The sequence below is a fragment of the Bubalus bubalis genome, chromosome 21 (assembly GCF_019923935.1).
Source record: "Bubalus bubalis isolate 160015118507 breed Murrah chromosome 21, NDDB_SH_1, whole genome shotgun sequence".
NCBI classification, from domain to species: domain Eukaryota; kingdom Metazoa; phylum Chordata; class Mammalia; order Artiodactyla; family Bovidae; genus Bubalus; species Bubalus bubalis.
This window is the reverse complement of record NC_059177.1, coordinates 27,604,187-27,631,879: the sequence shown is the minus strand read 5'-3', so window position 1 is coordinate 27,631,879 and position 27,693 is coordinate 27,604,187. Positions and strand designations below refer to the sequence as shown.

Here is a 27,693-nt window from a genome sequence, read left to right as displayed (position 1 = left end):
TCATACAAGAAGAAAAAAATACAGGCTGCCAACAAGCCACTCTGAAAAGACAATAAGGAAAATGTCAGGTGCTGAATTTTATTTGTGCATCAATCATTTCATGAACAGCTTCCATTATTCCTGTTCACCGGCCAACTTTTACTTGAATGGTTACTATTTTTTTTCTTTTTACCTTTTATGCAATTTCTTTTCCTCCAGGTAGAGAGGCATTTTAATTTTTTTAACTCCAAATCACTCCCAGTTTATAATGTATGGCTTCAAAGATCCGACAAATAAAATTAGAGTAGATTTATGTCATTAACTACAAAGCTGTAATGGATGTGATATGATGTGTGTGATCACTCACTTAGAGGTAGCCATCCTGGAATGTGAAGTCAAGTGGGCCTTAGGAAACATCACTTCAAACAAAGCTAGTGGAGGTGATGGAATTCCAGTTGAGCTATTTCAAATCCTAAAAGATGATGCTGTTAAAGTGCTGCACTCAATATGCCAGCAAATTTGGAAAACTCAGCAGTGGCCACAGGACTGGAAAATGTCATTTTCATTCCAATCCCAAAGAAAGGCAATACCAAAGAATGCTCAAACTACCACACAATTGCACTCAACTCACACACTAGCAAAGTAATGCACAAAATTCTCCAAGACAGGCTTCAACAGTTTGTGAAACACGAAATTCCAGATGTTCAAGTTGGATTTAGAAAAGGCAGAGGAACCAGAGATCAAATTGCCAACATCCGTTGTATCATCAAAAAAGCAAGAGATGGTATGGGGAGGGAGGAGGGAGGAAGGTTCAGGATGGGGAACACATGTATACCTGTGGTGGATTCATTTTGAAATTTGGCAAAACTAATACAATTATGTAAAGTTTAAAAATAAAATAAAATTTAATAAAAAAAATAAAAAATTAAAAAAATTAAAAAAAAAAGCAAGAGAGTTCCAGAAAAGCATCCACTTCTGCTTTATTGACTATGCCAAGTCCTTTGATTGTGTGGATCACAGCAAACTCTGGAAAATTCTGAAAGAGATGGGAATACCAGACCACCTGATCTGCCTCCTGAGAAATCTGTATGCTGGTCAAGAAGCAACAGTTAGAACTGGACATGGAACAACAGACTGGTTCCAAATGGGGAAAGAAGTATGTCAAGGATGTATACTGCCACCCTGCTTATTTAACTTATATGCAGAGTACATCATGAGAAACTCTGGGCTGGATGAAGCACAAATTGGAATCAAGATTGCCGGGAGAAATATCAATAACCTCAGATATGCAGATGACACCACACTTCACTTCATTTCACAGGAAGTGAAGAACAAAAGAGCCTCTTGAGGAAAATGAAAGAAGAGAGTTAAAATTTTGGCTTAAAACTCAACATTCAGAAAGCTAAGATCATGGCATCTGACCACATCACTTCATGGCAAATAGATGGGGAAATAGTGGAAACAGTGAGAGACTTTATTTGTGGGGGTCTCCAAAATCACTGCAGATGGTGACTGCAGCCATGAAATTAAAAGACGCTTGCTCCTTGGAAGAAAAGCTATTACTAACCTAGATAGCATATTAAAAAGCAGAGACATTACTTTGCCAACAAAGGTCTGTCTAGTCAAAGCTATGGTTTTTCCAGTAGTCATGTATGGATGTGAGAGTTGGGCTGTAAAGAAAGCTGAGTGCTGAAGAATTGATGCTTTTGAACTGCAGTATTGGAGAAGACTCTTGAGAGTTCCTTGGACTGCAAGGAGATCCAACCAGTCCATCCTAAAGGAAATCAGTCCTGAATATTCATTGGAAGGACTGATGCTGAAGCTGAAACTCCAATACTTTGGCCACCTGATGCAAAGAACTGACTCATTTGAAAAGACTGTGATACTGGGAAGGGTTGAAGGCAGGAGGAGAAGGGGATGACAGAGGATTAGGTGGTTGGATGGCATCACCGACTTATTGGACATGAGTTTGAGTAAACTCCGGGAGTTGTTGATGGACAGGGAGGCCTGGGCGCTGCAGTCCATGGGGTCTCAAAGAGTATGACATGACTGAGTGACTGAACTAGCTAGAGCTAGCATGCCTAGGTCAGGAAGGCTGACAAAAAGAAGAACAGTTCTGGAATGCATTTGTAAAATTTTCTTTGCTCATCTGATATAAGGAATTATTCACCAGTTGCTCATTGCCTATATTCAAAGGTCCAACTTAGATATTTAGTTTTAAAAATAGAACGAGTCTTAGGGATTAATATTCATAAAGGTCAAATAAGTTTCATCTCCAGGGTCATTGATTGGGCATGGTCATTGGGAATACTGTGTTAAGTAGGATTCTCATGTTCTGTCTGGGTTCTGAGCAAAATGAGCCATGATAAACTTCTGTGTCCACCATGAGTGTAGAAATGGGGTAGAGCTGATGGAGATATTAATAGTTGTCATTCTGGCTATAGCCCAACCTGTTAATTTACACAAGACAAAACTAACGCCCATTAGGGTAAAAAGACTTAAACTTCAGTCATTCCAGGATGTAATAGCAGACCCAGAGACACAATTTAAGTATAGACCTGAGTTCCTCACACTATCCACAATAAACACGTATGATAAGATGGATGTGTGAATATTTTTTGATCAGCCTATTGCAGTTTCTTGCCTTTGCTAATTTCAGATTTATGTCATTAGATATATCCTCCTTTGGAATATAACTTTTGTAAAAATATTCTGAGAGTGGAAACACTTCACACTTTATATTTTTACATGAGTTACTCTTTCAGATAATTTGCTATGGCAACATAAAAGAAAATGAGAGCAAAGGGTTCTCTATCTGGGTGAAGGAGATCAAGAGGGTGTTCACTGGGGACTTAACAATTTTACCTCTGATAGGATAGAAGGGAGAAATAGAAATACATGGTTTGGGAAGTAGGGGGATGTGGCATTATATTATTTGCTGTCTTTATCCCCCTTGAACACCCTCACATCCCCAGAGTTCTTCAGCATCCTGGCTTAGCCTTACTTCTGTCTTTAGAACTATTTCCATAAATTTGGAATATTTCTATGTTGCACGCCTTTCCTACTTTTACATCTTATGTTCAAATTTCACCTTATAAGCATGATTCCCTTCCTCTCTTTTTAAGAAATAGCACATTCCATCCCATCCCTCTGTCCCTTTCCCCTAACATGTTTTATTCATACTTCATTATCACCTGACCACTGTAAATTCTTCCTGACTGTATTTGTACAACATAGCATCTGACACAGAATGTTTTTTACCTTTGTGACAAATGATGTGTTTGCTTTTCTCCCCTGTTACTAGATTGTACACTTTGTGATAAGCAAAGTCTGTTTTGTTTCTGGCAGGTTTCTCAGCCCAAAGAATAATCTCTGGCACACTGTAGGTCTGCAGTGGAACCTATAAAGTCTGTGAAGCCTAAACTGGTCCCTATCTGATCCTTTATAAAAAAGGCTTGCTGACTCCTACTACGGAGCATTACTAGGGATGAAACTAATCAACAGCAGCCATAGCTATCTCTCTGTAACTGACTGAGATGATCTGCCGAGAAGGTGAAGAGATTGAAATAAGGAGGTAAAATAACAGAGTCGATGCCCCAGACCTTGAACAGGCCTCAGGCTGCAAACCTCTGAGCAAATTCTGGATCTGTGCATTCTATTCTATGACCCTAATTCCTACAGTTGGTTAACTTTACTGCATATTTTTAAAAAACTATTAATACCTGAGGTCTGGTTTCACCAGAAGGCAGTTGGGGTTGTGAATCAGGCTTACCCTGTCTTGATCTTAACACATGAATACCCCAGCTTTTTCTTGTATCCCTTGCTCATCCTGAACCAAGTCTCCATCTATTTCTCACAATTCACTTCACACAATATTGCTTCTGGACTGCAAGTGCCAGATTTTTCGACTGGATAGTAAGATGGTTATTTGACCCCCAAACCAGATCTTATTGTCTTCCCTGCTCAAGTAGATTGCCTAAGCTTTTGTTTGTCTTTCCTCAATTTATCATGATCTTTTGGTATTACTTCTACTTTAGATTAATATGAAAATTTCAATGGCATGGTTTCTAAATCCTTATTCAAGTTACTAACTAAAATATTGAGCATCACAGGACTAAAAACAGAGCCTTTTGATGTACCCCTAAAAAGCTCCCCAAGCTTTAATAAGATCCCATATATAAGCTAATTCCACCGATTATAACTCACACAGTTTATATGACACAGTCTTAACTTGCCCTTCTGACCATGAGGTTACTATGAGGATTTTTTTTTTTATTAATTCTTTGCTTTACTCAATAATAGATGCACAGCAGTATCATCTTGTGACATTTTAGTTATTTCTTATGTGCTCAGTCACTTCAGTCATATCCAACTCTTTGCAATCACATGGATGTAGTCCACCAGGCTCCTATGTCCATGGCATTCTCCAGGCAAGAATACTGGAGTGGGTTGCCCTGCCCTCCTCCAGGGGATCTTTCCCACCCAAAGACTGAACCCTCATCTCTTCTGTGTCCTGTACTGGAAGGCAGATTCTTTACCCCTAGTACCACCTGGAAACCTGGGTATAAAAGTAGAACATCACCCTTCTAATTAGGCTTGTGGTTTACATGGCACCTGTTTAGAAAACCAGACAATGACTGTCCCTTGCTTAAAACCACCCAAGTCTTCTGTGGCACACACAGTGATGACCATCAAATATCCCAATCCCCTGCCATTAGGCAGAGTCTGATAACTAGATCAGGCAAGGTAATATGATGAGAAGTGACAGGTGTCCCTCTCTGGCGGAAACAGTGACAATCTCACAGGAGTTTCTGCAGTATCTCTTTCCCCTGCCTTGGTGGCTAAGGATGACTGGTGCTCTAGGTGGTGTAGCTACTAGATGGCGGAGCCTCCATTGCCTGGGTCCCTGAACTACTGTGTGGAGAAGAGCCCCCTGCTTACCCCAGGGGGTCCCATGCATGGTGTCCCATCTCCGCCTCACTTCTTCTCTAGCCACACTGACCTTGTCGCTGGTCCTGGAGGATGCCACACCCTAGACCTGAAGTCTTCCTGCATGTTCAGCTCTGGGAATCCAAGTTTCCTCTCCCTCAACTGCCATTCTACTCTCTCTGGACTTAGTTCAACTATTTTTCCTTCAGATCCTAACTGAAATACCACTTTCTGAGGGAAATTTCTTGACTCAATTCATATTGTCTTAGAACTCCTATTACTATGTGTTTCATGACATCCTGTATCTCTCCTTCAAAGTGCTTTGCAGCACTGCAGTTACAAAATGTTCAACATTTTAATTTAACTCTATTTTCCTTGCTAGAATATACATTCATCAAAGTAGGGGCTTTGTTGAATTCACAACTGTAATACCAACACCTGTGTAAAGCTGGTGCACAACCCTCCAATTACTGATAACTACTGGATACTCCCATGAAGTTGGAAAAAAGACAAACCCAACAGATTTTACACTTGTTCTTGAATTCCTCTTGTCGGGTTATCTGATTTCTTTTGATCTCTAAAGGCCAAGGCACTTAATATTATGCTTGAAATAGAATTAGCTTCTCCTTTAAATTTAGCTTATCAGCACTCCACATGATGTGTCGAACAGAGACAGAATATGGGTGAAAAGGACAAAGATGATGAAATTTGGTGCCCAGCTGTGCAACACAGTCATGAGAAGAGTGGAAACTGGAGTAGCAGATGTGCTACAGGATTTATGGATACAGGGGATGAGTGGTTCTGTGAGATCCAGGGATCTGAGAGGAAGGGTGACATTTCAAGGCAGGTACAGGTGCCAAGAACAGTCCCTGCCTTTCCTGGGGCCCAGGCACAAACTACAGATTAACCTTTTATCGGCAGCCATCAGCAGACCACCATCCCAGTTCAACTGTATCACCTACAAAAACCAGTAAGTGGCTGCTCCTACAGTGCCTAGGTGGTGTGGGGAGCAAACTTGTAGCAAATTACAGCTGAATCATCAATTCGGCTCTTTAGAGTTAATGAACCACTTTATTAAGTCATTTTATACAGTTATTTCCAAAATTTGGAATCTCTCACTCAAACCTAATGTAAGCATCTCCAGGGCAGAAAAGTTTCAAGGCTAATAGAGGCTTTCGAGTATGATGGTAAACTCAGCTGGTATCTGAAGATGTGTGTCTGTCTCTGGCAGGAATGGGGATATATGCATGTGTTTCCAGTGCCACATACTGAAAGACTCGTGACAGTGGACTTAAAACAGTTTTACATATATTCTCAGTTTCTGGGTACATATATGTATGTATGTACTTATGTATGTATCTGTGTGTGTGTGTGTGTATGGTGGCTCAGATGGTAAAGCATCTGTCTATGATGCAGGAGACTGGGTTTGATCCCTGGGTTGGGAAGATCCCTTGGAGAAGGAAATGGCAATCCATTCCAGTACTGTTGCCTGGAAAATCCCAAGGACAGAGGAGCCTGGTAGGATACAGTCCATGGGGTGGCAAAGAGTCAGACATGACTGAGTGACTTCACATTCATGTTTATATATATATATATATGGTTTCCCAGGTGGTGCTAGTGGTAAAGAAGCTGTCTGCCAATGCAGGAGATGTAAGAGATGTGGGTTCCATCCCTGGGTCGGGAAGATCCCCTGGAGGAGCGCATGGCAACCCACTCCAGTATTCTTGCCTGGAGAATCCCATGGACAGAGGAGCCTGGTGGGTTACAGTCCATGGGGTCACATAGAGTCATACATGACTGAAGCACATTTAGTCCCAGAAAATATCTTAAGAACTAACTTTCAAAATAAAAAAACAAAAACTAATTTGCATCTATGAGTGAGTGATAGTCGCTCAGTCGTGTCCAACTCTTTGTGACCCTATGGACTGTAGCCCACCAGGCTCCTCTGTCCATGTGATTCTCCAGGCAAGAATACTAGAGTGTGTTGCCATTTTATTCTCCAATTTGCATCTATATTGTACTATAAATGGAATGTTCTGCAATAAAATCTATCAGTTGTGGCTCTTCTTTCTCAATCTGAATGCACACATTCTAGTCTTGACCATTAATGTTTCAAGACTGGATACAGGATAGCAGTTGACAACTGACAGTCAGGACAAAACCAGAAGACAATGGGGATCAGGTGACCCTATCTTTTCTCCAACCACAGGCCCTTCATCTAAACGAATTGGGAACCAGAGCTTCTATTGTTATTCATGTCACTTATGTATTCCTCAGCATTTCTCAAGTAACTCTTACCGACATAGCACTTTTAAAATGATAAAAAATACCCACTATGACCCTCATCACTCTATAATTTCCCCCCTTAAGTGTGGTGGACTGGTGACTGTGATCATCTCTCATGCCCAGAAACCAGATCCTCCTCAACTGGAATGAACTTTGAAGCAGGTTCTTTCCTAGAGTTTACAGATAAGAGCATAATACAGTCAGTACCTTGACTGCCTAAGTAACAATCCCAATCTAGTTCCACTGGTTTTCTGTCCTATGGAAATGTAAGATCATAAATGAGAATGATTTTAAGCTGCTACACTATGGTCATTTGTTATATAGCAATATAACACTAATACAGAATACATTAAAATTAGAAACTTGATCTATATTTCAGAAGCTTACTCTCCAATTGGGAAAACAGGTTTTTTATTCTCTACATGTTGGGCTACCCAAGAGATACTAGTGGTAAAGAACCTGCATGCCTATGCAGGAAAACATTAGGAGATGTGGGTTCGATCCCTGGCTGGGGAAGATCCCCTGGAGAAGGGCATGGAAACCCACTCCAGTATTCTTTCCTGGAGAATCCTATGGACAAACGAGCCTGTAGGGTTACGATCCATGGAGTCACAAAGAGTCAGACTTGACTGAGCAACTAACACTTCCTTTGAGTTGAGTTGAGTTCAGTTCAGTCACTCAGTTGTGTCCAACTCTTTGTGATCCCATGGACTGCAGCACTCCAGGCCTCCCTATCACCAACTCCCAGAGTTTACTCAGGCTTATGTCCATTGAGTTGGTGATGCCATCCAACCATCTCATCCTCTGTTGTCCCCTTCTCCTCCTGCCTTCAATCTTTCCCAGCATCAGGGTCTTTTCCGATGAGTCAGCTGTTCACATCAGGTGGCCAAAGTATTGGAGCTTCAGCTTCAGCATCAGTCCTTCCAATGAATATTCAGGACTGATTTCCTTTAGGATGGACTGGTTGGATCTCTTTGCTAGCCAAGGGACTCTCAAGAGTCTTCTCCAACACCACAGTTCAAGAGCATCCATTCTTTGGTGCTCAGCATTTTTTATAGTCCAACTCTTACATACATACATGACTACTGGAAAAACCATAGCTTTGACTAAATGGACCCTTGTTGGCAAAGCAATGTCTCTGCTTTTTAATATGCTGTCTAGGTTGGTCATAGCTTTTCTTCCAAGGAGCAAGCATCTTTTAATTTCAAGGCTGCAGTCACCATCTGCAGTGATTTTGAACCCCCCCAAAATAAAGTCTGTCACTGTTTCCATTGTTTCCCCATCTATTTGCCATGAAGTGATGGGACCAGATACCATGATCTTAGTTTTCTGAATGTTGAGTTTTAAGCCAACTTTTTCACTCTCCTCTTTCACTTTCCTCGTGAGGCTTCCTCAAGAGGCTTTACTCAAGTTCTTCGCTTCCTGCCATAAGTGTGACGTCATCTGCATATCTGATACTATTGACATTTCTCCCTGCAATCTTGATTCCAGCTTGTGCTTCATCCCTACATGCTCACTTTTACCCAATCCCCCCAAAAGCAAAGTATTTATCATATTTTGAAGTGTCAAGTCAGTGTCAACCTTCCATCTACTCCACTAAAGCTTTATAAACTCCTACCGTGTACCATGCTGTTAAAGTGCTGCATTCAATATCCCGGCAAATTTTGGAAACTTAGCAGTGGCCACAGGACTGGAAAAGGCCAGTTTTTATTCCAATCCCAAAGAAAGGCAATGCAAAGAATCTTCAAAATACTGCACAATTACACTCATTTCACATGCTAGCAAAGTAATGCTCAAAATTCTCCAAGCTAGACTTCAACAGTATGTGAACTGAGATCTCCCAGATGTTCAATCAGGATTTAGAAAAGGCATAGGAATCAGAGATCAAATTGCCAACATCCGTTGGATCATAGAAAAGCAAGAGAATTCCAGAAAAACCTCTACTTCTGCTTTATTGACTAAGCAAAAGGCTTTGACTGTGTGGATCAAAACAAACTGTGGAAAATTCTTGAAGAGATGGGAAGACCAGAGTCATCTTACTTGCCTCCTGCAAAACTTGTATGCAGATCAAGAAGCAACAGTTAGAACCAGAGATGGAACAATGCACTGCTTACAAATTGGGGAAGCAGTACGTCAAGGCTGTGTATTGTCACCCTGCTTATTTAACCTACATGCAGAATGCATCACGTGAAATGTGAGATGGAAACAATGGAAACAGTGACAGACTTTATTTTCTTGGGCTCCAAAATCACTGCAGATGGTGACCACAGCCATGAAATTAAAAGACACTTGCTCTTTAGAAGAAAAACTATGGCAACCCTAAACAGTATATTAAAAATCAGAGATATTACTTTGCAGACAAAGGTCTGTATAGTAAAAGCTACAGGTTCTCCAGTAGTCATTTAGGGATGTTAGAGTTGGACCATAAAGAAGGTTGAATGCTGAAGAATTGATGCTTTTGAACTGTGGTGTTGAAGAAGACTCTTGAGAGTTCCTTGGACTGCAAGGAGATCAAACCAGTCAATCCAAAAAGAAATCAACCCTGAATATTCATTGGAAGGACTGATGTTGAAGCTGAAGCTCTAATACTTTGGCCACCTAACGCTAAGAACTGGCTCATTAGAAAAGACCCTTATGCTGGGAAAGATTGAAGGCAGGGGAAGGGGACAACAGAGGACGAGATGGTTGGATGGCATCATTGACTCAATGGACTTGAGTTTGAGCAAACTCTGGGAGATGATGTAGGACAGGGAAACCTGGTGTGCTGCAGTCCGTGGGGTCACAGACACAATTGTGTGACTGAACCACAACATTAACCATGCAACCGTGTACCATATACTGTGGTGGGCCCTGGGATCCAGAAATAGTGTCTGTTCTGAGGAGGATCCTGATTGGAAGTATGAAAGCAACTACATGGCAGATGTATAGCTCTCTGCTGTGAAAAACCACAGGGAACACTGCGTTATGGATGATTCATTTTCCTCTCGGCAAGAAAGGCTTCTTAAAAGAAATGGCAACAAAAATTAATACTGAATTTCAACAGGCTCAAACGTGTCTTCCAATATTAGGTTCAAACAGGTCTCATAATATTTCCAGACAATTTCACCCAGTGATTGTGCTTTAAATTTTTTATTGTTCAGTGGACACAGTGGTGCATTTAATTGCTTTCTTGGAAATTGTGGGGCCATTTATGCAAAATAAGAGTCTATATTGTCTCTGCTAGGTAAAACCTATCATTGCACCCAAAGTCATTTAACTTGATTCCTTAGAAAGTAAACTCTCAAGAGTTGAGGAACTTGACAAGTAGCTGCTGTTGATGAAAATTAAAATGCCTTTCCCTACTTTCCTCTTAAATACATTTGCCTAGATTTGAGAAAATAGACTTTTGAAGAGAGAGGAACTGATTACATTTCCACAACTGTAACTATACAGTGGGAGGATAATGAGGATCACAGAGGAACTCAGCATCATAACTTTTTACAATAATTTTTAAGAGGGTCAAGAGAACCAGTCGAGTATCTGTGTACATATAGAGGTAAAACTCAGGTTCTCATTTGAAACTTCTGTCCTCTAACAGAAAATGAAACAAGTACATTTGCTCTGCAATTTTCTCTTTTTTAAATTCAATTCCATATTTCTCCTCGTGAATTGCAAATTGCCCTTCAATTTTATGATCTTTTAGAGTAATACAGCAAGGTCAAGAATATGAAAGGATATTATCATACAAAGATCATTTCTATGCAAAATATATATGCAAATATACACATGCACATACATGTCTTCTCATTTATACTGGCTGACTTATTTAGAACTGAACAAAATGGAATCTTGAAAGATGATGTCTTCCCAGGTTTCTTATGTCTAAGACCCAAGAATAATGACTATTGATCTTTGGTCCACCTTATAAAAAGAAATGCACTTTATCCATTGGTTCACCATTAATGGCTCTCACGTAACAATAGGCAGTAAAATTCAAAGTGCAAATTGATATTAAAAGGGCATGAATAAGAGACCATTAAATGCAATTACAATAGAAATGAAAGAAAGTACACCTGCTGAGAGAGAGAGAAAGAAGGGAGAAGGTGAGTGCCTGTTAGGGGTGTGGCTTTATGATAAATGCAGCAAGAAAAGCTTTACTGAAAACCTGGGAGAGTTTAGAAGAGCTAGGAAGGAAGGAGGAAATTCAAAGGGTCAAGCTACTTTACATTACTGAGGTACTCTTCATAAGCCAGTTCAGCTCACTGGGGACCACCAACTGACAGCAGTCAAATGACCCCACACAAACACACACAGATACGCTACCCTTATCTGAGTCCCTATTTGAAATTCTCACTACTAGCATTACTCTTCAGGTAACGTTCTTGATGTCAATTGCTGTCAAACCTGGTTAAGGATTAAGGTATTTCTTGAGCACACAATTCAACTAGGTAATACATTAACAAAGGTATATTTGTTTAATTCACTTTATCACTTTCAAGCATCTAGCAGGCAACACAACTCCAAGGAAATGAGACATGAAATAGGTTAGTTTTGCTGGGAGTTAAAAGATGCAATGGGCTCACACTACTTGTCTGATATTCAGTGACAGTAGATGGAGGAATCTGAAGCTGCTGAGATGCTGAGAGCAGACTGGGGGAAAGGGATGAGGCAGGAGCAAGAATACCATGTGCCACTTTACATCTATCAGTTCATTTAGTCTCAAACAAACCTATACAAGTAGAACACTCATCTCCATTTTAATTACCGAGACACCAAATGTCACCTGGAAGAAGGTACCATGGGTGCCAGACAGTGTCAACAGAGTGTCTCCAATGCCACGGGGACCAATCCCAAGAGTCCGGATCCTACTTCTTGCCCATGGAATCTCTGGGAGGAGGTGGTGTAGGCAGTGACTGAGAAGACCTAGATGATCTTGGGTTCAATCCAAGGTGTGCTGCTAACTATATGGCTTTGATCACTTACGGACCCTTTTTAACCTCAACTTTCTTATCAATAATTTGGGAACAACAGGAGTGCCTGTTACATGTAAGGTGCTATCTGGCATGAGGACCTCTACCCAGTACACTCAGGAAACCCCTAGTAATATCAACAATATGAAGCACAAAAAGGTTGTGTATCAGTTCAGTTCAGTTGCTCAGTCGTGTCTGACTCTTTGCAACCCAATGAACCACAGCAAGTCAGGCATCCCTGTTCATCATCAACTCCCGGAGTCCACCCAAACCCATGTTCATTGTGTCGGTGATGCCATCCAACCATCTCATTGTCTGTCGTCCCCTTCTCCTCCTGACCTCAATCTTTCCCAGCATCAGGGTCTTTTCAATGAATCAGCTCTCCGCATCAAGTGGCCAAAGGATTGGAGTTTCAGCTTCAACATCACTCCTTCCAAAGAACACCCAGGACTGATCTCCCTTAGGATGGACTGGTTGGATCTCCTCGCAGTCCAAGGGACTCTCAAGAGTCTTCTCGAACACCACAGTTCAAAAGCCTCAATCCTTCTATGCTCAGCTTTCTTTGTAGTCCAACTCTCACATCCACACATGATTACTGGTTTGATCAAAGAACTGTGGCTTCTGTGAATGCTGTAGAACAAGGGATTTGTTATGAAGCTAGTCCTTGCATGATTGTACAAGCTGATGGGAATGCTTAGGCAGGCTGTGGTCTCTGCATCTAGTGTTGAGCTCAGCATCACCAGAGGTGATGCAGACTGGCAGTAAGGAAGGAAAGCCAGATATGGATGAGCAAAATGATGACATGGAACCCACGTGGACAAGCAGAACCTGTGCTCTCCCATTTTGCTCTCCCACGTGGATACATGTATCCCACTTTGATGTGGTGTTGAGATGTGTAAGAAGCTGGCTCACTCTATACTTGGACCAGAATGCAGAGAATCTGGTGGACTACCTGTGGTCCAGCCAATAGCATGCACTGGCAACAATGTATTCAAGCTTCACGCACCCAAGCTAACCTTCAGAGTATAAAGATATGGTTGCTGCATTGCATCTGTCTTGCAAATAACATACATAATTTCTCTTGTGGCTAACACTAAGTTTCAGGACACAGGGAAGGAAATTCTGGGAAAAGCAGGTCCAGTTTAGCCAAACTGACAAAGTACATTCAGGAACACACGTGTTACAGTCTCAATACAGGCCAGTTTCTTTATATTTTTAAATATAAATAGAGATGTTCTCTTGAAACAACAGCCTGACTCTCCCTGGAAACCACCTTCTGATGGGCAACAATAAATGTGGGTCTAAACCTGTCCTCATCTGGACTTCAAGGAATCAAAGACTTTGCTTCTCACCAGCTTTGGAGCAGTAACTGCTGCCCAGGCACCACTGTATTTTCAGTGCCAGAAACATTATACTTCTCACATACCAGGTTTATTGAACACTTCTTTATTTAAAAAGCTCTGTGGACTCCTACTACAAGATGATTGAAAGCAAACTCCTTAAGTTGTCCTTCCTATCTGGTCTCACACAGCTTTTTATTTTACTAGCTTTGTACCCCTATCCCATCCTGATCTACTTTTAAGATAGCCCCTCCAAATCATATTGCAGTAGGAAGTAGGTACGTCACCCACTAGCTAATAAGCTACTCATGAATAGGGGCTGACTCAGTATATGGTTGAATGTATGGATGTATCAAAGAACAAATATTGCCTAAGTCTATTTTTCATTCATGTTCATTTAATTATTTGACAAGTTTATACGGATAGGCTTCTATAAGCCAGGTACTCTATTCAGCATACATAAAAGGGATGAAAACACCATGATCCTAGTCCTTGTGGTGTGAACATTCTACTCAGGAGTCAGATATTAAATAAAAGGTCTTGGGAAATCAATGTACAATCAGTCATTGTGATAAGGATTGAGAGTGAAAATAAAATGATTGCTATTTTTATTAAATAAATTCATTTAAAAATGACTGATTGAGTCAAGAAATGTGATTTCTGGATATCAGAGAGCAACAGGAATTAGCCCAATGAAGAATGGACAAGCAAATAAATTTGTCTTAGTGCAAGGCTCCAATTAATTGAAGGAGCCCATTCAATTCATCATTTATTAGCTGCAAAGCATTCTGCTAGGCAAGAAGTGAGTGGGACCTCAAAAACTGCCCAAAGAACTTTGAGAAAACATCCAACCACAGGCTCAGAATGGTTATGTAATATGACTAAATTAAGTTTCTCTTAGAGAATACTCTTTGCAGACAAATTCAGCTCTCAGGGATCAAGGTCATGTTATAAGATTTTGGATACTCTTGACCAGACTAAAGACTCTCAATAAATACATGAGGTATCAAACTCCTCAGACAACAATTTGGTAAAACAACCATTGAGCTTAGGGCGTTGCATTTTAATAATGGAATGTTAATCATTTATTTTGTATCCAGCACATAAAATTCCCAGATGCCTACTACAGTGTCAAAAATGGACATGTGGAGAACAGCAGGTCTGAAATGATAACTCTTGTGATTCATACACCTTGCCTGCTGAAGGTCTCTAATGATTCATTTCATCACCATAGAGCAATTTCCTCAACAAAATATGTCCTCATCCCTGAATCCAAACTCCTCATTTTCTATTCACTTTGTTTGTCTTTCAGTTTGGTCTTTGTCAAAACACTTCCCTCTTAAGAATCTCCTTCTTATAAAACTGTGCCTTTGATCATCTCCAAAACCTGTGAAAGATTATGAGAGGTAAGAACAAAGAGAAGCTATTTAAAACCTTGCCAACCATCTGATCTCTTTGTTGATTACACCTGTTTGTGAATTTTTTTTTCATGTCGTATTTTTGTTTCAGCTTGTCATGGGTGAGATGAGAGATTAAAAATGCATGTGAACAGTCACTAAACAGAAGTTTTGATACATCATGCGATGTTTAGAAACATAAACAGGTTTCAATTATGGAAAATACACTTTGAATTCAAAGGAGCCTTTATTTATCTGTTCTTTCATCCAATCATCGATACATTTATTCAATAAAGATATATCCAACATATTTTAAGGAGCCAGATATTAGTGATCTCGTGGTAAGCAAGATAGGCATGGCATCTGCTTTTGCAGGGATAAGGTTAGAAAGAAATTAACACAATTTAATACACTACATTATATGCCTCTGTGTATGTCTGTGAGTACCTTAATACAATACACTCTATATACCTCTGTGTGTGTGTACCTGCACGTGTGTATTGAGGGTAAAATAACATCACAATACTTGTTTAATGTCCTGCCTCTGAGAGTGTAAAATGACATTAGAACTAAAATTTAGTGAAGAGAAGAAGCCAGCCTGCAAAAATTTGGGAGAAAGGCTGTTTCAGTTTGGAGAAGGAACAAGTTAAGAGGCTATGTCATGAGTTTGGCATGCTTGAGGAATCAAAAGAAATCCAAAGTGAATAAAGTAGAGATAGGGTTGCAAAATGTGGTACAAGATGAAAGTGGAAACATAGGCAGAGGTTAGATTATTGTGGGTTTGTTTCTATTAGGAGCTCTTCATTTCTGGTATTACAGACCTAAGGATTCCAAAGATTCACAAAACTCTTAATTTTTAGCATACATTTGGTTTTTGTTATGCATCTGTGCATTTTTACAGTAGTCTTGACTCAAGGCAGTCTAAGAATTAAGACATGATCTGTTAATTTTATAGTTTTAATCCAGCATTGGCCTAATGTGCTTTTAATTAAAATGTTGGGTAGATACATCATAAATTGAGGATTAGCTTCTTTCAAAGTCTCATGACCCCTTTATTAGTGACTGTAATATTTTGGTACTTACACATTCTAATCCTAAATGGTTCAACTAGCTGTTATTTGAGGTTTTGTTTTTTTCGTGCAGGAAAAAGGAAGCATTTCATTAAATCATGCCAAGGGTCATAGTGTTAAACCTGTTTGAGAAGAAGGATAAAATTGGATTAGGAGTTGTTTTATTCTTCTTGAAATGTGCATTACACCAACATATTCTGAAACTGGTACAATAGGCAATTTTTAGCCCTTGATAATAACTAAAAATGTAAACTTCTTACATTCTCATTTTTCACAAGTGTTTGGCAACTATTGTGTGAGAACAATGGAAGCAGATATATGATTCTATATTCAATATCCCAAAGAGATGATGAATGATAACACTTACAGTTTAAAAGAAAAATGGCCCTATTTCAAGTGTCCTTTCTGGAAGTTCTATGGCTGTTTTGGGAAAACTTCCTAAAAACACTAAGGCAGTAGAGACAAGAATGAAAAGAGTGAAATATAGTCTCCATTCTTTTTTTATGTTCCTAAGGATACTGTTTAACATACATCATTTTGACAAAGCCGACTTATTTATTAGATAAAACTTATGATCATTAAATAGCTTTCCAGATGCTATGTCCATGAATAGTGGATTCTGAGAAGGTTCATTATATGAGTCAAAACATTGAAATATACCATTTTTAATGTGATAAATGTCTTTGTCTGCTTTACCCCATAACTTCAACTGAAATGACCTGACACATGAATAAATATTTATATCAGCTTTTACACTAAAAATGAAAAGGCTGCTTGGAAATCCTATGTTGCAAACACTCATGGGTATTTGACTGATGATGATCTGTTTGTCTCTAATACAGGGCATGCTGGCAGAGAACCATCAAAGAATATGTTGACACCTTATTCAATTCACAACACAGCTCTGAATCTTTGGTTGGGTTTTCCCACCGAAGCGACTAGTTTTAGTTTTGTAAAAACACTAATCATTGTGGTTATGGGATTACAGTAAAAGATATCTTTCTCTATGTGGTATGCTGGAAAGTTATCCTAAATCTTTAGTTTGTAGATTCAGGGACAAGCCTGGAATATTGATGGAAATAGAGGAGGACCACCTAGAAAGAAGACAGTAAAGTAGTAGTGATAAGGTCAGGACATATCATAAAAGACTAAATATCAGAAGATGGAGTTAGAACTTTATCTGTGTGCATTGACGAGCCTCTGAAAATTTTTAATCAGAGGAGTAACAGTGACATCAACTTCTCAAAATGATTTATTTGAGCAGAAGCTGCATGAAAGACCTGTATAAGGAAGAGCTTTTCCCTTTACAGTGCAAATATGACGTCCAGCAATTCCTTCCAGCAAGAGGTGGACTCTGTTTCCTCTCTCCTTGACTCTGCATTGGCCATGACTTGCTTTGGTCAAAAGGTCAATGCAGAAGTGCTGCTATGTGAGAAGCCTAGAAGCTTCCTCTTCTGCTGCTTTGGAGCCCAGCTGCCATGCTGTAAGGTAATAAATGTACTCTGTGAGCATATGGAGAGGCTCTGGAGAAAGAGGTGCCAGTGGAGATGGAGTCTAAGTAATAGACTGAGGAATACAGTAGAGCAGAGGTGTCCCAGGTAACAAGCAACCCTAGGGCTTAAAACACGTGAGATAAGTTTTCTTGGGCCCCCAGTCCAGCCCTCTTGCCAGCTAAATGCAACTGATCAAGAAGACGAGCAGATGGATCATCAGTCTATGACAGAATCTTGAGAAATAGCAAATCACTGCTGTTTTAACCCATTCAGCTGGGGGGCAGTGGTAATTGCCCAGCAATAGAAAACCAAAATAGCGTCTCACAGAGTGTTTTTCTCATAATCAAATTCAAGAAAGATTAATTGAGTTAGTAGCATGGAAACTGGTTTAGAGTTTAGTAAGTTTAGCCAGGGCTAATGAGAACATGGTCTGGGCTTCATTATGCTTATATTTCCTCCTCTCATCTGGAAAGAAGTTGTATAGCAGGTAAAAATGTTAAGTTTAGAAGTCACACAAAACTAGGCTCCCAGCCTAGTGTCAGCACTTAAACACTTCTTTCCCTAAGATGACGTCACCTAAAACACAGAGCTAATATTAGCTTCCACATAAGGAACTCAGTATAAAGATTAACTGGGGGAATATGTGAAATTACTTAGCACAGACATTTGCATATATTACATCCACCAGGAGATGATTCTGGTATTTGGAAATACTGCCCTGTTTCCAAAGTTTCCTCTTGACCTCCCCAAGTGTCTTAAGTATTTTCAAAAGGGAGTCAAAGAAGAAATGCAAAGAGAAATAGAAAACAACTATTCTTTGTAAGTATATTTAATTTGCAATATTATATTAGTTTCAATATATAGTGTTTCAATATTTTTATAGCTCATACTCCATTTAAAGTTATTATAAAATATTGCCTATATTCCCTTTGCTGTACATTATGTGCTTGTATCTTACTTATTTTACATGTAATAAAATAAGTTCATAGCTCTTATTCCCTACCCTTGTCTTGTCCCTAACCTCATCCATGTCCCCACTGGTCACCATTAGTTTGTTTTTATATCTGTGAGACTGTTTCACCCCTGTGTTTTAGTTTTTAGAGTCCATCTGTAACTGAAAACACATAGCAGAGTAAACAACAATTCTTGGTGGTTGAGTTTCAGAGGCTTAGAGAGTTTGTGTTTCAAGTGGCTCTGGCCTGAGGCCAGTCTCTGGATGATAAGAGAGTGTCTACAACCTTCCCCTTGCTTCCTCCACCCCATCGGCCAAACTGGGGAGAAGGAAGAACACTCAGACTTTAGGTTCTGGGGTATAGCCTCTAAAAAGGGTCTGTTCTCTAGCACATTCTTCCCCAGCCAGGCACCTAATCCAAGTCCCAAGAGAGGAAGGACTATTGTAAATTCTGGATGAATCCAAGATAATCTCAGAGACTTGTGTCCCATTTATATGTTAAGGGAAAATAAACTAAGATCATGGCACCTGGTCCCATCACTTCATGGCAAATAGATGGGCAAACAGTGGAAACAGTGTCAGACTTTACTTTTCTGGGCTTCAAAATCACTGCAGATGGTGATTGCAGCCATGAAATTAAAAGATGGTTACTCCTTGGAAGGAAAGTTATGACCAACCTAGATAGCATATTCAAAAGCAGAGACATTACTTTGCCAACAAAGGCCCATCTAGTCAAGGCTATGGTTTTTCCAGTGGTCATGTATGGATGTGAAAGTTGGACTGTGAAGAAAGCTGAGCACCGAACAATTGATGTTTTTGAACTGTGGTGTTGGAGAAGACTCTTGAGAGTCCCTTGGAGTACAAGGAGATCCAACCAGTCCATTCTAAAGGAGATTAGTCCTGGGTGTTCTTTGGAAGGACTGATGCTGAAGTTGAAACTCCAGTACTTTGGCCACCTCATGCAAAGAGTTGACTCATTGGAAAAGACTCTGATGCTGGGAGGGATTGGAGGCAGGAGGAGAAGGGGACGACAGAGGATGAGATGGCTGGATGGCATCACCGACTCGATGAAAGTGAGTTTGAGTAATCTCCGGGTGTTGGGTGATGGACAAGGAGGCCTGGTGTGCTGCGATTCATGGGGTCACAACGAGTCGGACACGACTGAGCAACTGAAATGATCTGAACTGAGAACTTAAGTTTCCTCTGTGCCCAGAAGCCCTCTGGGAGATAATAGTGGGTTAAACAAACAAAACATTTCTAGATATCTTGTCCTTCCTTCTGGGTTATCTCTACCTTGAGCTATTTTACAGGTCTACAAGTCATAGAATACTGACAGTAACACATATACTCCTTATCCGCAGAAATGCAAGTGCTATCCAGTTAAATGAGATGACAGTTACTGCCCAGTGTATATTGCCCAGTTTGGAACACATTTGAAAAATCATTTTGCCAATCCTGATGTCCCTAAGTGTTTCTCTTCTTTTGGATTTTCACTGGAAGCAGCTATGGCTTTTGTTCACTTTAAATTTCACCAAGAGTCATGATTATACCTCTGTACTAGTTTGCCAGGGCTGCCATAATGAAGTAGAGACATGGGGCGACTTAAACAACAGAAATGTATTTTTCTCATGATCTGGAAACTGGAAATCATAGATCAAGGTATCTATGGGATTGGTTTCTTCTAAGACCTCTCTCTTTGGCTTGCAAATGGCCATCTTTTTCTATCTGTCAGCACACTGCCTTCCGCTTCTGTCTGTGCCCTAATTTCTTCTTATAAAGACACCACTTAAATTGGATTACTGTCCACTCATATAACCTCATTTTACCTTAATTCTCTCTTTTAAAGTTACATTCTGAGGTACTAAGATTTAGGACTTGAACCTATGTATTTGGGAGGGATATAGTTCAGCTCATAACAGTATCTTTAAAACAGTATATTAAAAATAGTTCCTTTAATACTTCTCAAGTGATGATTTCCGCCAAATAGACTTGTAAAAGAATATTTAAAATGTCCTAAGTGAGCTGACATTATGACTAGAGATTATGGGCTCCCTTTCCACCACATGCACCAGTACATATACTTCCTATTATTCTTGGGTACTTTAGTGTGAAAGTCTTTCTTTCTATTGTTAGCACACTTTCATAGCTCTATTTTCAAATTCAATCAAATTGCTAACATCCTACCAAGTGCGGGGTATGACTCTCTTCACTGCCCCTCATTCCTGACCTATTACCAAATACATATTTTCAAGGGTGTGCAGAGTTAAGAAAATTGTGCTGAATAAAATTTGACATAAGGTGAACTGAGGATTTCAAAGACTAGTAATGACAGAAACAAAAGGTTAAACTTCCAGAACCTCAATACCTAACTTTATCTAGAGGAAGTCACACGTTGACTTCCACTCTCTAGTTTATCCATCATTGGGCTTGGATAACATGAAGCTGAAAATAACATCAAGGGCAATGTCAAAGGACGTGAAATGGGAAGATCCAAGACACGAACAAATTCTTCTAAATTCTCTTGGTAAACTCTCCTGGCATGTTGGAAGGAGTCTGGCTTTGGAGTCTGAGAAATTTCTGGCAGTACGGCAAACAGATATGAGAAATCTGAGATGAAATTATAGCTTTTGTTTACATGATTTTGTGAACACAAACAACTCCCATTCATTGACTTGGAAAAAACAAAAACAAAAACATATTACTGCCTGATGTCCCAAGTGACCTAAGAATTTGAGCTCTTAGGAGACAGAGGTCTGGTCCCTCTTACTCATAGCTATATCCCTCAGCCAAAGAAAAAGGCTTCAACCTAGTAGGTGTTCAGTACATATTACTGAATGGAATGAGTGAAAATCATCAAAGCTCTTTGGATTTCAATTATTCATAACTAAAACAAGCAGGTAGGTGATAGTATTCACTGAATAGTGTTAGTATAAGCAATAGATGTCAGAGTATGCATGGAGTTCCTAGATATAGCAGGAACTTAGCAGGAGTTTCAGCCAGAATATTCCCCAGTTCCTCTGCAAACTGACTTCAGACTGGCCACCAGTCTGTGAAACATACTCCTGTGTTTGGTTCCCAGTTTAGGGTCTAGATCAGACACCAGCACAGCTGCTTGTACATTTATTAACATTCCCATCCCAAGGAAGAGTCAGACAAAATGACCTCAAAGTGTCCCTTATCCAAAGACACCTTTTCTGGTGCTTCTCACGGTATTTACCTTTAATTTCTACTCAACAAATATTTACTGAATGAACCAATGGCTTTCAGTCACAAAGCCTTTACCTTCTTCTTCCCTCCCCCACATTTCAGAAATTTCCCTTTCATAGATTCTGGGACGATCATAGGTATTAATTCCATTTTGAACCTGGCTGAGTTCTGACTCTAGGTTTTGAAAAAAGACTTAGTGCTCAAATAGGACTTTTAGACATGTGACAATTTACCAAAAGTGTAAGAGCTCCAGGAAAATTCTCTTAAGTCAGACTTTGGAGTGACCTCTAGAAAGTGATGGCATTAGCTCTGAGAGCAGCTGGCAGGTTCACTTTGGTGTCAGTATCTAGAGGGAGAGGTGAAGACCTCCTTCTCGCCCACCTCAAGTGTTCGACAGGCTTTCACCTGACAGTTTTAGCTGCAGAAGAATTCTGCAGATGGGCACAACAAAGAACAGAAAATGGAATACCATGTAAAACAATAAATAACCCTTTGAGGGGGATAAACCTCTCTCTTCCTTTTTTAAGTGCCCTGGTGGTGGAAGGACTCAAGAGTCCAGAGGTGTGGATGCTGAGTATCCACAGTGCTTTTTTATTTAGATCATTTTTGTAGCATTTACCCCTGGTCCTTTGTCTTCTTTTATCACATTCACACAAAATAAGGAGTCGGGGTCTAGGCCGGATAGCACACAAACTGGAACCTGTGAGAGAGAGGAAGAGACTGAGAGAGCATTTGAAAACGTCTACTTAACCCCCATTTGATTTGGTTTTAATTAACTATTTCTTCTGCTTCAGAATCGCCCTCAGGAGGAACTTAAAAAACCTCAGACTTCAGAATGTGCAGATTCCCCTCAAGCCCCTTCTGCCATTTTTCATGTGGCAGCAAACACAATCACAGTCTAAAACGTTTAGCAGGAATATTTTAAAGAAAAAGCATCTCTAAAAGGTCACTACAGAACACACATGTGCAGCTTCTGTCTCTTTAAAAAGGATTAGAAATTGCACCACATGCAAAAGGCACTACCTGCGCCTTCACCACTCCCTGGGAACAAGCAGAGGATCTTGGGAAATTGCATTAACTCTTTCAGGTAAGGCTGGGGCATGGACCCCTCCACTGCCGTGTTAGCTTCATCAGATGTCGGTCTTTGTAGGTAGCACTGAGATTTCAAAAGCTCACCAGGCCATTTCAAGCTTCTATTTGTGTTACTCTCAGTGGCAATTGAGATGGAGCTCATTATTTTTCTTCTAAAATTAGTTGTTTACTTTGTAAGAAAGTAAATATTTTCCTCAGAATGCTGAAAGGAAAAGCTATCACTTTTGGATTCGAGGTCAGTTCCAGGCAGTGAAGTGAAAAAGGAAGAAGTGTATCTTGAAATCATGTGAGGTATGTAACCAGGTCCTATCTTACACCAGAGTCAAGTTATCAAGGCGGCAGGTGAGTCCCAGATAAGGTCCAGTCAAAATTACACTTGAAGAATCCTTAGAAAGATGCCACACTGGAGATCCACCTAGCATCTCTCAAACAGTTCAGGTTAGCTTTTGAGCAAACATGTACATTTTTAAGGGTACTCTGGAGTTCTTTCAATCAGGTATAGTAAGACATGCATATAGTAAGATGCTTGCTCCTTGGAAGAAAAGCTCTGACAAACCTAGACAGTATGTTAAAAAGCAGAGATGTTACTTTTCCAACAAAGGTCTGTGTAGTCAAAGCTATGATTTTTCTAGTAGTCATGTATGGATGTGAGAATTGGACCATAAAAAGGCTGAGTGCCGAAGAATTGATGCTTTTGAACTGTGGTGTTGGAGAAGACTCTTAAGAGTCCCTTGGACTGCAAGGATATTAAACCAGTCAATCCTAAAGGAAATCAACCCTGAATATTCATTGGAGGGACTGATGCTGAAGCTGAAGCTCCAATACTTTGGCCACTTGATGCGAAGTACTGACTCATTAGAAAACACCCTGATGCTGGGAAAGATTGGAGGCAGGAGGAGAGGGGGATGACAGAGGGTGAGATGATTGGATGGCATCACCATTTCAATGCACATGAGTTTGAGCAAGCTCTGGTAGACGGTGAAGGACAGGGAAGCCGGGCATGCTGTAGTCCTTTGGGTCACAAAAAGTCAGAAATGACTGTGTGACTGAACAACAACAAAAAGACATGCAGACACAGAAATGACTGTCATGAAGGAAGAGGCTTGCCCACAGTTACCTAGACACAGGAGGCAAGGCCCACCATACAGGGTCACAATGGGAAGCACCAGCGTCAGAGAGGAACAGAGACACTGAGGAGCAAACATGGGCAAGAGTCCTTATTGTGGCTTCTGTGGCAAAAGAGGGGTGAGGCAGGGTAAGCAGGCTTAGGATTGTTATAGTTTGAATAATTTCAGGGGTCGGTGGGGCAGAGGAACCTTTCTTTGTTGCCTGGTATCTGGTCCTAGGATGCTTAGTGTAGTTGACAATGACCCAGAATAAGTGCGCAGTTAAGAAAGTGGCTGGAAGTATGGGCTCTGAATTGCTTTGCTTGCAAAGATGCATCTCAAGCAAGTTCTGCACCATCTCTAGGAATTAGCTAACTTTGGGAGGGCCAGCGCCTCCAGGATTAGAAAGGCCCTAAGATGTCAAAGTATCTAAACCACAAAATAAAAAGTCAAAGGTACAAAATAAAAGGACATAGGTATCTATTTACCTACCTACCCACCTATCTATCTTGGGATACAGCATCTACCTATGTATCCTTTTATTTTGATTCCCTGCCCATCAGGCAACTTTGGGATTTTCCTCTCAGGGCATTTGCTTTTTGGCCTACTCAGTCCAATCACCACTCATAATTCAGGTGTTTGCTGGGGACTGGAGGAGGCATGGTGGGAGGGTGGGAATCAAGGTTCTTTTCCCTGACCAAGGGTTGGTTTTTGACACAAGCGATGGTAAAATTTCTCTGTCAGGGTGAATCTTGCATAGAGCTTGCCCATATGATTTCAGTTCAGTTCAGTTCAGTTCAGCCGCTCAGTCGTGTCCAACTCTTTGCGACCCCATGAACCACAGCACACCAGGCCTCTCTGTCTATCACCAACTCCCAGAGTCCACCCAAACCCATGTCCATCAAATCAGTGATTTACCTTAAATTAAATTTTAATATAAGCTAGTCAGTGTTGATTTCTGTTGTGAACAGCTGAAGAAACTACTGCAATGAAGCCTGTAAATACAGAAACTTCTGGATTTAGACTGTTTAATATTGCTTATCTCTTTACAGTGATTTGCCTAGGTTTCCTTCTGATTGTGATCTTTGCTCCCTATATCCTAGATGAAGAGTATCCTAGACTTAGTCGCTTAGTTATCTCTGACTCTGCAACCACGTGGACTGCAGCCCACTAGGCTCTTCTGCCCATGGGATTCTCCAAGCAAGACTACTGGAGTGGGTTGCTATTTCCTCTTCGAGGGGATCTTCCCACACCAAGGACTGAACCCAGGTCTTCTGCATTGCAGGCAAATTCTTTACTGTCTATGTCACCAGAGAAATCTCATATATCTATATATCCTATATTTTGCTTCCTATATCTTAGACAAAGAAGGAAAGAACCATGTAAATTCAGGGGCTTCAGTTTCCTGGGACATTATCCTTTCCATTGTGTGCTAATAAATCAGCACCTGTTTGCCACCTCAGTCTTCTGTATTATCGTTAGTGTGATGGCTCAGGGGCACTGACAAGAGCTAAACTCTGGACCCTCCAAGTGGAGGGCGGGGCCAGTCACCTTCTTTGAAACCCCATCAATCACTGAGGACCGATAACAGATAGAAGCTCTTATAATCCTCTGCTGATTTTCAGAGGTCTCAGTGACACTTTAGGGACTGAGGTGGAAAGGTTAATACAAAATCACTTTCTGGGACTTGTGGTTATAGCAACTAGAAAAAAAAAAATGGCATCAGTGTCTGCTCTGACAGTTGCCAGGACAATCTGCTTATTTTTTCTTGAAACTAGAGCAGTTCAGGCCTTCCTAACTAGCCCCATCTTGCCTGCTAGCCCTTGTGGATTTCTGCCCATTGATCTGTGACTAGGTGTACTCACTCTACACATTCACAGAAGGGCCACGTCACTGGGTCAGACAATGGCTGAGTTGGGTCTCAAGGAGGAAGGGTTTTGACAGTTTGAACATCTCCCCAAAGAACATCCATGTGACTAAGGGGCATTGGAAGATACATGCAATTGTGCTGTCCTCTGCCCTTTTATTACTTCTTGGAAAATTGAGGATTTTCTCACACAGAAGGTCATTCAAGAAGTGGTTGGAATCATGCCTCTTGAAGAAATAATGGTGACTGTCAACTCAAGCTTAGAGATGGTCTGTTTCAAAACACACTATTGTCAAAAGATAAAAGCCAATGTATTGGAAACAGATACTGTCAGAGGCCTCTGGTCTCAGAGAGAAGGATTTGATATAAATTCTCCTTACTCTCAAAGGTAGCACACACCATCTCCAAAGAAAATGTCAAAAATGTCTATCAAAGGACATAGCATGGAAATAAGAACATGAAACTTGATATTCTATGTTTCAGGAAAGGTAAACAAGGAATCTCAGGTCATGGAAACACACCAGTAGCATTAGCTGGTGCTGACGGTGTGCGCCATTGGCTGGTTGCCTGGAAGGCAGACTCCAGGGTATTTTTTACAGCAATCAACAAGTTTCACTGATGGATAATTAGTATCAGACAACGTTGGGAAAGCCTTTCATCTGATTCATCAAGCTTATAAACAAGACAGTCCCAGCATGCCATGATTCTATGAAGTGAAAAGACATTTGTTATCCTGAATTACATTCAACAGCTATCCAGCTTAAGCCTCTGTGCACTGAAGGGTCCAGAATGCTTGGTTGTTCTGTGCCAAGGTCTATTTGGTTTAAGCTTTTGTTCTCTTTTCCTTCACATAGGAGATAGAAGGATGCCTCCTGGCTAAACAATAGAGGCCAAACCTTTTTAATCTACTAGCTATTGACTAGCTTTTAATATCCTAGCTAACATATTCCACAGACCGCTGAACACTTTATATGCACTATTTCTTTTAACATTCCACCACCACCAATCCTATCATATTTGTAGGTAGGGACACTGAGATCATGTGATCTCTCTCCTGAAAACAGCAATAGGCTCCAAGATGAATTGGGAGACTGGGATTGACATATATACACTATTATGTATAAAATAGATAACTAATGAGCACTTACTGTATACAGCACAGGGAACTCTACTCAGTGTTCTCATTTCAGCAGCACGCCAGGCCTCCCTGTCCATCAACAACTCTCAGAGTTTACTCAAACTCATGTCCATTGAGTCTGTGATGCCATCCAACCATCTCATCCTCTGTCATCCCCTTCTCCTCCTGCTTTCAATCTTTCCCAGCATCAGGGTCTTTTCAAATGAGTCAGTTCTTCACATCAGGTGGCCAAAGTATTGGAGTTTCAGCTTCAATATCCATCCTTCCAATGAACACTCAGGACTGATCTCCTTTAGGATGGACTGGGGTTGGATCTCCTTGGAGTCCAAGGGACTCTCAAGAGTCTTCTCCAACAACACAGTTCAAAAGCATCAATTCTTCGGCACTCAGCTTTCTTTATAGTCCAACTCAGTGCTCTGTGGTTATCTAAATGGGAAAGAAATCAAAAAAAGAAAGGACATATGTACACATATAGCTGATTCACTTTGCTATACAGCAGAAACTAACAGAACATTTTAAAGTAACTGTGTGTGTGTGTGTGTGTGTGTGTCTGTTAGTCTCAGTCGTGTCCCACTCTTTGAGACCCCATGGACTGTAGCCCGACAGGTTTCTTTGTCTATGGGATTCTCCAGGCAAGAATGCTGGAGTGGGTTGCATTTCCTTCTCCATAAAGCAATTATACTCTGACACAAATTAATTAATTAAATAAAATTAAAACCTCAACTTCTCTCTGTGGTTGGTAAGGTCCTGAGGGATCTAGCCTCTACCTATTCTTCTGATAGTGAAGGACTGGGAAGCCCGGCATGCTGTAGTACATGTGGTCGCAAAGAGTTGGATACGACTGGGCAACTGAACAACAACAATGCTTCTGACATTATCTCATGATAC

General features: G+C 40.5%; 1 long non-coding RNA gene across 1 annotated transcript in view; it reads right to left on the bottom strand.

Moving 5' to 3' along the window:
- LOC123331005 overlaps positions 1-16,050 on the bottom strand; it is an 81,775-nt gene extending 65,725 nt beyond the window's left edge. The window contains exon 1 of the long non-coding RNA XR_006640439.1: positions 15,964-16,050. This is a non-coding gene — a long non-coding RNA (uncharacterized LOC123331005). The remainder of the gene's footprint in view (positions 1-15,963) is intronic.
- Positions 16,051-27,693: the final 11,643 nt, after the last annotated feature.